This window comes from Peromyscus maniculatus, chromosome 1 (genome assembly GCF_049852395.1).
Source record: "Peromyscus maniculatus bairdii isolate BWxNUB_F1_BW_parent chromosome 1, HU_Pman_BW_mat_3.1, whole genome shotgun sequence".
In the NCBI taxonomy this organism is placed as follows: Eukaryota; Metazoa; Chordata; class Mammalia; order Rodentia; family Cricetidae; genus Peromyscus; species Peromyscus maniculatus.
The window spans coordinates 23571409-23582377 of record NC_134852.1 but is presented as its reverse complement, the minus strand read 5'-3'; the positions used below and the strand labels follow the sequence as shown (position 1 = coordinate 23582377).

At 41.5% G+C, this 10969-nt stretch overlaps 1 long non-coding RNA gene across 8 annotated transcripts in view; it reads left to right on the top strand.

Moving 5' to 3' along the window:
- Positions 1 to 2989: 2989 nt before the first annotated feature.
- LOC107400074 (uncharacterized) overlaps positions 2990 to 10969 on the top strand; it is a 44279-nt gene continuing 36299 nt past the window's right edge. For 5 of the 8 annotated variants that reach the window (XR_006066178.2, XR_006066183.2, XR_013051247.1 and 2 more), the window contains exon 1: positions 3119 to 3690. This is a non-coding gene — a long non-coding RNA (uncharacterized LOC107400074). Of the gene's footprint in view, positions 3691 to 10969 lie in introns of all 8 variants that reach the window. The other 3 variants (XR_013051240.1, XR_013051238.1, XR_013051236.1) reach the window with 3 other exon arrangements.

Here is a 10969-nt window from a genome sequence, read left to right as displayed (position 1 = left end):
CACTTGTGGAGTCTGCATCTGTTTCCATCAGTTGCTGGTTGAAGCCTCTCTCATGACAATTGGGTTAGGTCACAGGAAATGGCCAGTTCAGGCAACATATCTGCTATTTCTAGGTGTCTAAAGAATCTTTCTTATAGATTATTTGGCGATTTCCGTGTGCCAACTTTTTACCTAACCCTGACATAATCCCCTCTTCCAGTTGTCTCTTTCAGTACTCTCCCCCACTATCCCACCTCAAACTGATGACTCCTGTTCCCAACTCCATTTGCCCTCTGCTTGTAGCTGGAGTTTTCTCTCTGGGCCTGCCAAGACCCAGCAGTCTGACAGCCCACTTATAAAACAAACACACTGATGCTTATATTATTTACAAACTGTATGGCCATTGCAGGCTTCTTGTTATCTACTTCTATCTTATAATAACCCATTTCTATTACTCTATACTTTGCCATGTGGCTTGTGGCTTACTGGTATGTTACATCTCGCTTGTCATAGCGGTGGATGCTGTGTCTTTCTGCCTCAGCCTTCCACTTCCCAGAATTCTCTTCTCTGCTTGTCCCACCTATACTTCCTGCCTGGCTACTGGCCAATCAGTATTTTATTTATTAACCAATCAGAGCAACACATTTGACATACAGAGCATCCCACAGCATCAGATCACTCACATATTCTCTTCTGTTTCTCTTCTACATTGATATCTTGTTGTAGCACCCATGAATCTTCCTTTTTACCTCATCTCTCTGGGTCTGTGAATCATAGCATTATTATCCTTTTTTCTTGTAGTTAATAACCACTTATGAATGAGTACATACCATGTTTCTCTTTATCTGTCTGGGTTACCTCACTCAGGATGATTTTTTTTCTGGTTCGATCCATTTGCTTCTAAATTTCCTGGTGTTCTTGTTTTTTTTTTTTTTCAGTTACAATTTTTTTATTTTATAATTTGATTTAATTTTACATATCAGCCACAGATTCCCCTGTCCTCCCCCCTCCCCCAACCCCACTCCCTTCTTCCACCCAGCCCACACCCCATTCCCATCTCCTCCAGGGCAAGGAATCCCCTGGAGATTCAGTTCAACCTGGTAGATTCAGTCCAGGCAGGTCTAGTCCTCTCCTCCCAGGATGAGCAAAGTATCACTGCATAGGCCCCAGGTTCCAAACAGGCAGCTCATGCACTAAGGACAGGTCCCACGCCCACTGCCTGGGTGCCTCCCAAACAGTTCAAGCTAATCAACTGTCTCACTTATCCAGAGGGCCTGATCCAGTTGGTGGTTCCTCAGTTATTGGTTCATAGTTCATGTGTTTCCATTAGTTTGGCAATTTGTCCCTGTGCTTTTTCCAAGCTTGGTCTCAACAATTCTCACTCATACAATCCCTCCTCTTCCTTGCCAATTGGACTGCTGGAGTTCCACCTGGGGCCTGGCTGTGGATCTTTGCATCCACTTCCCTTATTCAATGGATGAGATTTCTAGCATGACAGTTAGGGTGTTTGGCCATCCTATCATCAGAGTAGGTCAGTTCCAGCTGTCTCTTGACCATTGCCAGTAGTCTATTGTGGATGTATCTTTGTGGATTTCTGAGGACCTCTCTAGCACTTCGCTTCTTCCTATTCCCATGGGGGTGTGCATTAAGCATGGTCTCTTATTCCTTGTTCTCCCTCTCTGTTCTGGATCCAGCTGGGATCTCCCTCTCCCCTAACCTCTCTTTTCCTCAACACTTGCCCTTCATTACCTGCCCCCCCATATCCATTTTGTTCATGTAGATCTCTTCCATTTCTCTGTCATTGGTTGATCCCTGTGTCTTTCTTAGGGTCCTGTTTTCTAGGTAGCCTCCCTGGAGTTGTGAATAGCAGTCTAGTCATCCTTTGTTTTATATCTAGTATCCTCCAATGTGTGAGTACATACCATGTTTGTCTTTCTGAGTCTGGATTACCTCACTCAGGATTACTTTTTCTAGATCCATCCATTTGCCTGCAAACCTTATGATGTCATTGTTCTTCTCTGCTGAGTAGTACTCCATTGTGTATATGTATCACATTTTATTTATCCATTCTTCCACTGAATGGCATCTAGGTTGTCTCCAGGTTCTGGCTATTACGAAAAATGCTGCTATGAACATATTTGACTGTGTCCTTTGCTCTACAAAAGCTTTTCAGTTTCAGAAGAGTCCTCACCCTGATCCTATTCTTCAGAAGAGACCTCACCCTGATCCTATTCTTCAGAAGAGACCTCACCCTGATCCTATTCTTCAGAAACTTTTCATCCCCCTCCCTTCCCCTATTCACTTCTCCTATCCACCAGTATATATAAGCCTGCTTCCGCTTGCAATAAATGAGACCTTGACAGGACTCAGACTGACCCTGTTTTTCTTTATGTGCCTGGTCTCCTTTCTCTCTCGCCCCCATTGGTTTATCAGGAGGTGCCTCCTCAAGTCCTACCTAATAACCTGGCCTGCTGGATGGGTCAAGGGACAAGAGACACAAAGAATTGACAGCAAAACAGTATTCTGATCAAGCTGCAATTTTTTTTTTCTCAGGTGGGTTTTATAGTAAGCAGACCAGAAAACTTTCTTTGGGAAAAGATCAGGGGACTGTTGAGTTGCCAAGCAACCAAACCAAGCAACCTAACCACAAAATATTGTTACTAGTGGTCCCTATAGCAGAATGATAAGGAAATGTTAAGTTATTTTCTAATAACTCTGGACTTCTCCAGGCATGTCAAAAGTTTCTGGTTAGGGGCTCCATACTGGACAGCAGAAACTTAACTCAGGCAGGCAATATGGCATGGCTCTTGAAATTGTCCTCGGCATCTCCTCCCTGTATTTTATTTTATGAGGGAGTGTGCCCACCTTAACGGTGGTGGACCTTAAATGACTGGGGGAGACATTGACCTGACTCCTCCTAGAGCTCCTGCCGACTTGAGGAAAAGGGTACCTTTTGGGGAGGAGAGGGCTTAGGCATTTTGTTGCCTCTAGATACCAACCTCTATGCAAGTCAGGCTTGTCTCTCAGGGAATCCGAACCAAGGGCTATTAAATCTGCCTTCCCCTGCAGTGCTTGGCCTTGCACCCAGAGGTGTCCATACCAGCTGATGCCAATAATCATAGTTTCAGACTTTATCCTGCTCATAAAGGAGAAGAGGATTGAGAAATATCATAGGGATCACATCCTTGAACGAACATTTTGAGCCAATGGTAATAAACCTGTATAGGTTTTGATGCCAGGGATTCTATTTGTTTTTTGATGAATTAGATTAGCCTGCCAATTATAAAGGGACCCAAAGTTACAAATAACACAATGCTGACTAACGGTCCTGCAAGAGGTATCAAAAAAGAGAACATGGATGATTTCTACCAATCATCTGCTGCGGCAGAGAACTGCTGCTTATGTAGCTCTAGGCTAAGTTTATGTAGCTTATTTATTTGGGTTTCTACCATTCCAGACTCATTAATATAATAACATTCTTCCCTCAGAAAAAGGCACGTCCCACCCTTTTCTGCTGTCAGCAGGTCCAAGGCCCGTCGGTTTTTTAGGGCAACCTGTACAAGAGAGGTTAACTGCCTCTGGAGGGAGGATTAGGATGCTGCAGAAGCCTCAATTGCTACCTGAAGTTGCTTGGATAGGTGAGCTGTTGTTATGAGGGAATGATCCAGAACTCTGGACATCCGATCCCTCACATCTAGTATCCACTTATGAGTGAGTACATACTATGTTTGTCCTTCTGTGTCTGGGTTACCTCACTCAAGATGATATTTTCTAGATCCATCCATTTGCCTGCAAATTTCATGATATTATTTTTTTTTTACTGCTGACTAGTACTCTCTTGTGTATATGTGTCATTTTTTCTTTATCCATTCTTCAGTTGAGGGGCATGTAGGTTGTTTCCCGGTTCTTGTTATTACGAAACATGCTGCTATGAACATAGTTGAGCATGTGTCCTTATGGCAAAATTTAGCAATCCTTGAGTATATGCCCAAGAGTGATATAACTGGGTCTTGAGGAAGACTTATTTCCAATTTTCTGAGAAACTGCCATACTGATTCCCAGAGTGGTTGTACAAGTTTGCATTCCCACCAGTAGAGGAGTGTTCCTCTTGCTCCTCTCCAGCAGAAGCTGTTTTCAGTGTTTTTGGTCTTAGCCATTCTGACAGGTGTGAGATGGTATCTCAGAGTTTTTTGATTTGTATTTCCCTGATGACTAAGGATATTGAGCAATTCCTTAAATGCCTTCCAGCCATTTGAGCTTCCTCTGTTGAGAATTCTCTGTTAAGCTCTGTAGCCCATTTTTTAATTGGATTGTTCAGTATTTTGATGTCAACCTTTTTGAGCTCTTTATATAATTTGGAGATCAGCCCTCTGTCAGATATGGGGTTGGTGAAGATATTTTCCCATTCTGTAGGCTGTTGTTTGTTCTTATTGACTGTGTCCTTTGCTCTACAAAAGCTTCTCAGTTTTAGGAGGTCCCATTTATTAATTATTGCTCTCAGTGTCTGTGCTACTGGTGTTATATTTAGGAAGTGATCTCCTATGCCAATGTGTCCAAGACTACTTTCTACTTTCTCTTCTATCACGTTTAGTGTAAATGGATTTTTGTTGAGATCTTTGATCCACTGGACTTAAGTTTTGTGCATGGTGACAGATATGGATCTATTTGTAGCCTTCTGCATGTTGACATCCAGTTATGCCATCACCATTTGTTGAAGATGCTTTCCTTTTTCCATTGTAGTTTTGGTTTCTTAGTCAAAAATTATATGTTCATAGGTGTACAGATTAATATCAAGGTCTTCAATTCGATTCCATCGGTACACATGCCAGTTTTTATGCCAGTATCAAGCTGCTTTTTTATTACTGTAGCTCTATAATAGAGCCTGAGGTCAGGGATTGTGATGCCTCCAGAGGTTGTTTTATTATACAGGATTCTTTTGGCTATCCTGGTTTTTCTGTTTGTCCATATGAACTTGAGTATTATTCTTTCCAGATCTGTGAAGAATTGTGTTGGTATTTTGATGGGGATTGCATTGAATCTGTAGATTGCTTTTGGTAAGATTGCCATTTTTACTATGTTAATCCTGCCTACCCATGAGCAAGGGAGATCTTTCCATTTTTTGACATCTTCTTTAATTTTTTTCAGGGACTTAAGTTCTTGTCATATATGTCCTTCATTTGCTTAGTTAGTTATCCCAAGGTATTTTATATCATTTGTGGCTATTGTAAAGTGTGATGTATCTCTCATTTCTTTCTCAGCCTGTATATCAATTGTATATAGGAGGGCAACTGATTTTTTTTGAGATTATCTTGTATCCTGCTATGTTGCTGATGATGTTTATAAGCTGCATCAGTTCCTTTGTCAAAATTTTGGGGTCACTCATGTATACTATCATGTCATCTGCAAATAGGGAAAGCTTGACTTCTTCTTTTCCAATTTGTATCCATCCCCTTAATTTTCCTATGTTGTCTTATTGCTCTGGCTAGAACTTCAAGTACTATATTAAGTAAGTATGGAGAGAGTGGACAGCCTTGCCTCATTCCTGATTTTAGTGGAATTTCTTTGAGCTTCTCTACATTTAATATGTTGTTGGCTGTTGGCTTGCTGTAAATTGCCTTTATTATGCTTATGTATATTCCCTGTATTCCTAATTGCTCAATCACCTTTATGATGAAGGGGTGTTGGATTTTGTCAAATGCCTTTTCTGCATCTAGTGAGATGATCATCATTTTTTTTTCTTTCAGTTTGTTTATATGATGTTTTCCATTGATATACTTACTTATGTTGAACCACCCTTGCATCCCTGGGATGAAGCCTACTTGATCATGGTAGATAATTGTTTTGATGTGTTCTTGGAGCCTATTTGCCAGTATTTTATTTAGTATTTTTTTTGCATCAATGTTCATGAGGGAGATTGGTTAAGTTCTTTGCACCAGACTTACTGCCCCTATCTCAAAGGAACTTACCAACTGGACTGTGCCTGTATTAGGCTGGCTTGCCAAACAAGTTCTTACCTATCATTGACTGTGAGCCCCTGAAGAGCATCCATCCCTGATGAGTCATCCAGGGTGGGGAAGATCAGGAAGTAGTATTTTGAATTTCAGAAAGCCAGGCATGCATAACCTCCGGGGACAGTTATGAGTTGGATGTCTAAGAGCCATTAACACCTGTTGAGTTACTTTAGTGGCTGCCTGTTGTTGCCAGTTGTGGTATAGTAGATACTTAAAAAGTATAGAGGTTAAAAACACCACGAGGCCAATGAAAACATAAGTGAGAATCCAGGAGGGATCAAACAGCCTTTGTAAAAAAAAGATTGATTTATTATGTATACAGCATGCATGGCTGCAGGCTAGAAGAGTGCACCAGATAACATTACAGGTGGTTGTGAGCCACCATGTGTTTGCTGGGAATTGAACTCAGGACCTCTGGAAGAGCAGTCAGTGCTCTTAACTGCTGAGCAAACTCTCTAGCCCCCCAAATAGCCTTTTTATATTGTGGGAAACCTTTTCAAGTAATAAAGAATCAAAAGGCATAACCTCTGCCCTTGATGATTTAGTTGGAATTTTTTTTGTGTTAGCTGTAATGAATAATATAGAATCTTAGCTCACCATGAGCCCTTAATATATTTAACTAGTGCCTGACATACTAAACTAACATTCCTCACTTCTAAAGTGATGGGGAATATCTTTTTGTAGGCTGTGAATAAGTGTTGCTCTGATTGGTTGATAAATAAAGCCATTTGGCCTATGGTAATACAGCTTAGAAGCAGGTGGGAAATCCAAACAGAGAGACAGGAAAAAGGCAGAGGAGAGGCCAGCTGCCACTGAAAGAGAAGCAACATGCCAACAGACCAGTAAAGCCATGGAACACTTTGCAAAACATAGATTAATAAAAATGGGTTAATTTCAAATGTAAGAGCTAGTCAGTAATAAGCCTAGGCTTGCGGTTGAGCAGTTGTAATTAATGTAAGCTTCTATGTATATACTTAAGGGACATGAGTATCCCTACTTCATGCTGGCCAGGACACAGGAAATCTTCCAACTACACCAAAGGCATCATATGAAATGTGGGAAAGCAAGGACCCACAAGTCTTCAGCTTTTAGAGGGGCAATGAGAGCAAGAAAAGGGAGTATATAAATTACATGTCCTCAGTTACTTCCTACTTCAAGTGATAGAAACAGGTAGATCCATGGCTGGGTGTCCATCTCTTGCTTGGACCCATATTGGTGTGGTGGCACTCTGAGAAAAAACACAAAGATACCTTCTTCCATGGGTATGCAGGGGGCAGGTCGCCACCATTGGAGAGAGATAAGATCTCCAAATATCACCAAACACATCTAGTACTTGTAGGCTTGGCAGAGCCCCTTGTCATCAAATCTGAGAAAGTTCATATGTAAAAGGACACCTGTTAATGCTAGATGAGGATCTCTCCTAGCCTCTGGTGAAATAGACCTTGCCAATAGCTCCTTAAGAGATCTGTTGGTACTCTCCACAATAGCTTGTTCCAGAGGATTGTAGGGAATACCAGTTGTGTGGCAAATCTTCCAGAACCCCAGAAAGTATTGAATTGTTGAGAGGCATAGGCATGGCCATTGTCAGTATTAAGTGCCCAAGGTATCTCCATAACTAACATGACCAATCTAATAGCCTTGATAATATTGATGACCTTCTCCCCAGAAAGGGTGAGGGAATAAACAAAGGATAAACAGGTATTCATTATTTCATGAACATATTTAATATTGCCAAAGGGGGCATGATGTGTGACATCCATCTGCCAGATTGCATTAGGCAATAAGACCCAGGGATTAACCCCTGCACATTGAAGTAGTCTTAAGTGGGCAAGAGGGATGCAAGTTGCACATGCCCAGGACAAATGTTTACATTGGGAAACTGATAATTCTGAAAGAAGTCTATGCAAATTCTGGGGAGACAGATGGAACAGCTGGTGAAGAGCCCGGTCTTGCTTTAGGAAATACATACTGGCTGTTAATATATGATGGTGTCTGTGACCTGATTTCCTTGAGCCAATATTCTGGGTTATTTGGAGTGAAATTAATATGGGATAGTGACTGGGACCAGCCTCATCAGTTTTGAGGGTCTTGAAAGGCAGGAATGTAGGCAGGTGTAAGAAAAGACTCAGACACACCAGTTGGTGTAAGCTGATGAGTCTTCTCAGATCTTCAGGTGTGCATCTTCTCAACCTTCTCTTGGTCTGACTAACCCCAGTCTTTTATTGCAATAATACAAGAAAATAGGGGATGAGAAATTTCAACAGGTTATTGGATTCTTCACAATAGTTTCAAAAATTCTTTTTGGAAATCATCAAAGTGTACCCTGTGCCCATTGATTGCACATAGAAGTTCCCAGGAAGAAAGCTAAGCATACCAGCTTATTCTTTTGCAGGTTAATAATTATCAGAACATCTGAGGTTATCACCCCAAAGGCCATCTACTTGTGGTTTCTCAGAAATCACAGAAATGCAAGCAAAGGTTTAAGGTACTAGACTGCCAGCTTCCTCTCAGTTTAAGTCCTTCTTCATCTCTTTGTAATTCATCAAGTTGTCTTCTAACTAGTTCTGGACAAGTCTTGTCTTCTGTCCCATCTATATGTCACTCCATCTATAGTTTTCTGCCACTGGCCTTCTGGGTCTTTCCCATGACCTGCATAACAGCTTTAACTCCTGCCATGGCCACAATCTCAAAATTATTTCTAATTTCAGGGAAACCTTCACAGGAGAAAGAAAGAAAATCATAAAGAATAAATAGAGTAGGAGGGTTACAAGAACCAGTAAGAGTTGGATGGGTGACATCATGACATGCATACGCCATAAAATCTGCCCTCTGGACACAAGGGTTGTTTTCTCCCTGGCCCACACAAGGCAGGCTAAGTAGAACATCCAGCAGGGCAGGCCTGGAAGGATCGATGTCCTCATCTCAGTTACCTCCAGCACAGATTCCACTGGCAACATGTCAGGCTTTTCATATGCCGTCTCTGGCAGGACAAGTACCAGTGCTCAATCTTCTGATTTAGGACATCATGTATGAGTAACATGGTGCTGGCAATGGGGAATCAGTGAGTCTTTGACTCTAGAAAAGTCCACCACATGAACTGCGTGTATAGCATACTGGCTATCAGAAAACATATTAACAGGCTCAGGCTAACACTCCACTGCAGCATTTGGGATGGCCAATAGCTCACCCAATTGAATGGAACCAGCTTTAGGGATAACATATGTAACATCTTTTGAGCCAGAACAATGGATAAGAATACTATGTGTGTTTTTATTGGAATCTAAAAAGCCAGGGTGGCATGAGGGATGGGACTGGAGTATTGGACTGCATGGGCTTGTATCTTTACAGGAAGTGTGGAGAGTTCTGCTAAATTCTTGCTTTTTGACAAATGATTGCCACTAGTTCCTGTGAATCCTGCAGCCATTTCCTGGAATGAGATGGAATTTGCCCAGAGGGACTCTGTATTGTTTAAAGAAAAGGGGAAGATAAGCTTATCTGGCTCTCTTCCATATGTTCTCCATGCCAGCATCCATGGCTTAAGGCTGATTTGGAAAGACTGGTCAAACCTAAGGTGATTTTGTGCAGGTCAGAATGTGCTTATTGTATCCATAGAATGGGCCCATGTTTTCATAATACTCCCCAAAAACCCCTGAATGTCCAGAGGACCATTGCCAGTAAGGGTCTTTGGGTATCATGATGTTGCAGGATGGGGCTTGCTAGAATGTCCAAAAGCTTTTGTAGCCAATCTTTAGCTTTTTGGGTAAGACTAACCTTAGTGGAAGGACAAGTGAGGCCCTCCAACAACAGAAGGAGGTGTCTCATCTCTTAGTCAGGGATGAGCAAGAAAGGTTTAAGCCAATTAACTGCACCACATAATAGCTGTAATTCTGAGAGTGAGTACAATCCCTTCATTTCCAATTTAAGGGAAAGTAGGTGGATCTGCTTAGCAAAGAAAAAGCCTGAAAAACCAAAGTGGGGTACCATTTGGACCTTATCTGGAGCCACCATCAGATGTAACAATGCAAGAGCTTCTAATACTCCTTTGGTAGTCTTTTATAGGTAGGCTGCATCTGGGTGTGACAGGAGATGATTATCCACATAATGGGGTCAAAGAACATCCCTGGGGATATTGACCAAAGCTTGAGAAATATATAATTGGAAATATTGGGGCTATTTTCATTCCTTGGGGCAAAACTGTTCATTGATATCTCTTAGCTGGTTTATGAATATTAGGTTTCCACAGGGAATTGGCAAAATGATATTGTGTGGTGGTATTGTGTTCCCCAAAATATTGTGTACCCCAATAAACTTATCTTGGGTCAGAGAAAAGAACAGCCACTAGATATTTGCTTTTTGACAAATACCTAGTGAATTTCTAGAAGCTAGAAAATGGTGGCACACACACCTTTAATCCTATCATTTGGGAGGCAGAGATCCATCTGGTTCTCTGTGAGTTTAAAGCCACACTGGAAACAGCCAGGCATGGTGACTGATGCATTTAATCCCAAGAAGTGAGGACAGAAAGTGGAAAGGTATATAAGGTGTGAAAACCAGGAACTAGGCTGGTTAAACTTTTAGGCTTTTGAGTAGCAGCAGTTCAGCTGAGATCCATTTGGATGAGAACTCAGAAGCTTCCAATCTGTGGAAACAAGATCAGCTGGGGAAATGGCAAAGTGAGGTGGCTCTGGCTTGTTCTGCTTCTCTGATCTTCCAGCATTCAGGTTTGTTTTTATTAATAAAACCTTTTAAGTTTCATGCTACAATATTGATCTTATTTTCGCAGAGGATTTGAAAAAAAAAGCAATCCTTAACACCTACAACTAATATCTAATAAGATGGAGACATAGCACTAGGGTGGGGGAGTCCTGGCTGTGTAGACCCCATTTTTTTCTATTTGACAATTAACTACACAAAGATCCTGCAGGAGACAGTAGCATACTGATCTCTTGGAGATAACAAATATGAGTGTATTATGTCAT